The 3,154-nt window shown below is 40.0% G+C and overlaps 1 long non-coding RNA gene across 1 annotated transcript; it reads right to left on the bottom strand.

Moving 5' to 3' along the window:
* Positions 1-1,804: 1,804 nt before the first annotated feature.
* LOC120787174 lies at positions 1,805-2,885 on the bottom strand. The gene is made up of 3 exons (XR_005706874.1): positions 2,300-2,885; positions 2,039-2,113; positions 1,805-1,924 (listed from the first exon to the last, which is right to left on the bottom strand). It is a non-coding gene; the product is annotated as an uncharacterized LOC120787174 (long non-coding RNA).
* Between the last annotated feature and the right edge of the window lie 269 nt (positions 2,886-3,154).

Here is a 3,154-nt window from a genome sequence, read left to right as displayed (position 1 = left end):
AGAGACTTTGCTCCAAAATGACGAGTAAAAAGCATGATCAAACGTTTCTATAGACACAAAAGGCAAACTGTGGTCCTCTCCCATGTAAAAAATAAAACTGACGGATGCTGAAACCCTTGTAATGGAAACACTTATCTCATTAGTGGCCGCCTGAAAGAAAGCCCTTAAAAATAAAAAACACATTTAAATGCTGACCTGTTCTCGTTGTCTCCTGCCTTTGCTTTCTGTCCACCATTTCCAAACTTGCTTCGGTTAAGTAGCACAACCCACACCTTCCTCTGCTGACAGGAATAGTTTTACATTTTTTTACATTTTGGGAAATGCGTGCAGTCACTATATTATATATATATATATATATATATATATATATATATATATATATATATATATATATATCGGCCCCCATATCTGTCTGTTAAGTATAAAGCCTCCAGCCAGCAGCTCTTTAGCTTAGCTTAGCATAAAGACTGGAAACAGGGGCAAAGTGCTAGCCATGCTCTGTCTGAGGGTAACAAAAAGAATCGGCCTTCCAGCACCTGTAGAGTAAACTAATGGACATGTTATATCTGGCGTTTGTGTGTAAATCCGACAACTTTCTGTTTTACAGGGGGTTACGGACTCTTTCATGACTCAGCTGTAACTTCCTTAAGTCACCACTGGTTTCGCGGCTCTCTTAGCCAAGAAAAATTTTGGCACATAACCCCTTGTAAAATGGCAAAGTATCGTTTTTACACTTTGGTTTTTGTACGTAGTAAACAAACGAGATATAACACTCTCAAAAATGTTGAAACTATTCTTTCAAGCAAAAGCTTCTGGCTGGCAAAGCAGATTCAGGCTGAGCAAATTCACACTAAATCTCTCATATTCCCCAAATATTTGAATTTCCATTCCCATTTACCATTGTCATTAGATAATCACATGCAGCGTGCACTTCTTCAACATCTAAAAGCTGTTCATTTATATTGCAAAGGATTTTTTTTTATTTTTTATACACAGCACAGGTAGTGGTCAATTTTTGTGATATGCTGAGCAGTTGAGTTGCTGCGAGGATACGTGGGATGGACCAGGTGTTTTTACACTGGAGGGTGTTCACAGGTTTCTGAAAGCAGGGGTGGATGATTTCCTCTTCTCAACTTTTTGATCTCAAAAGGGATTTAAAAAAAAAAAATCTCTCCAAAAAACAAAATCAAAACACCACCTTGGTCTACATTCGTCCCAACATGAAAAGCACATACCACTGTCCTCCATATAAGATTGCTTGGCAGACCAGAAAACGGTTCAACATCTTAAATAAAAATTGGAAAGAAAAGCAAAGGAAGAAAGAAAGGCAAAGTGGATGACAGAAGAGAGGGAGCCCTGCCCCTTTAGTGGTCAATTCATGTCCGTCCGCAGAAATAAAACCAAATTTATGACGAGGGATTTATGAGTTTTGGAATAACAAACAAAAAAAAAAAAAAAAAAAAAAAAAAAAAAGATGGTCTGTACAGAGACCACAGTAATTATTTGCATCAGAGCAGGTCATATCTTCAGCTTCTTTTGTAGAAAAATATATATACCACAGTGATGGCCTTTTGAGGACTCGTACTCGCAGATGTTCGCTGCCGTCTCAGTTTTATCCACTACATTCAGTGGTTTTCCCCGTTTAATCAAGGCTCTGAAGATTTCTAGTATAAATAGTCCCAACAGGTATCAACAGGTCAGTCTCTTCTGAGTATAAAAATATGAGAGTCAACGTAAATTTTTCTCTTCTTCTTTCCTCTCACAACGCCCCCCCACCCCCACCCACCCACCCTTTAGAGGTCAGTTTCAGTTGAGTCTATGCTTGCATTTCTCTTATGATAGTCAAATCCACAGTGTTTGGAAATGTCTTCAGGAGGGACACTGCATTCCCATGATCGATATTCACAAAGCTGTATCCATTTGCCTGTGAAAAAAGACACAAGTTGGGTTAAAGAAATCCCTGCAGACGTAACTTTTCACCAGCACTCAGTCAAGACCTTCGGGATATTGGTGATAGTTTGGGGAGACAGCAGGATACCTGGATAATTTTATCTCCAGGCTGAAGAATCTTGGACGCCGGTCCTTCAGCCTGGACCCTTGTCACGAATATACCCTGAAACGATGGATGATATTAAAATCATCAGGTGCACACATAAAGCTCGCAAAGTTGTACTAAATGAACATACAGCAGATGAGGATACAGATTCTATTTTTGTAACAATCATATAGATATTGACGGAACTCAATATATATTTTCAGCACCGCACTGTAAGAACTATAATCATTGGTGTGAATTTACATTGTCATCTGGACGAAAGGGGTTTCCTCGGCCTCCCACTCCTCCCGATATACTGAAACCTAGCTCTGGATTCTTTTCCACTTTCACACGGATCTGAAACACACCCACACATTTTCGTAAGCCATTTGCTCACCGTCGTTCATTTGTTAAGCACACAGTTTTCAGGTATTAGTCTTGAAAAATCACAGCAGGAAGGAAGAGACTTAATTATTTCTTCAACTGGCCTTCTAGCGAATGGATATATGAAACCAAACGATTCAAACTCTGGGGCATGAAAAACAATATCAATTTCTCATAGGCCTCACCTTCAGAAATGTACAATTCTCTTAGAGGTTAAATAGTTGAATACAGTCACTCGCTTTCTTGCGGAGTGTTAGATAAGGTCAATAACATTGTTCTGTCTGTACGGTAAGTATGAAGCGCCAGCCAGCAGCTTGTTACTTTAGTTACCGGGGGTCTGTCCTACGGTGACAAAATCTGCCTACCAGCACCTGTAAACCAGAGTGCAAGACCAGAGTCCAGCACACAGTCCCCTGTAAAACCGCAACTTATCGTTTTTACACTTTGGTTTTCATACAAATTTAACAAACAAGATATAACGTGTTGATTAGTGAGCTTCAGAGGTGCTGGTAAGCGGATTTTATTACCTTTGGACAGAGCCAGACTGGCTGCCCCCCCCCCCATTTCCAGTCTTTATGCCAAGCTAACCAGCTGGCGGCTGTAGCTTCATATTTATCAGACGGATAGAACAGCGGTATAGATCTTTGTCATCTCACGGCCTGCAAAATGTCAAACTGTTGATCAAACTTCAGCCAAGCTGAATTTCCCACTTCCTTTTACTTTTCAGCACTTCAG

This window comes from Xiphias gladius, unplaced genomic scaffold, assembly GCF_016859285.1.
Source record: "Xiphias gladius isolate SHS-SW01 ecotype Sanya breed wild unplaced genomic scaffold, ASM1685928v1 HiC_scaffold_1223, whole genome shotgun sequence".
NCBI lineage: Eukaryota > Metazoa > Chordata > Actinopteri > Istiophoriformes > Xiphiidae > Xiphias > Xiphias gladius.
The sequence above is the reverse complement of the archived record's forward strand: the minus strand, read 5'-3'. Positions and strand labels throughout refer to the sequence as shown.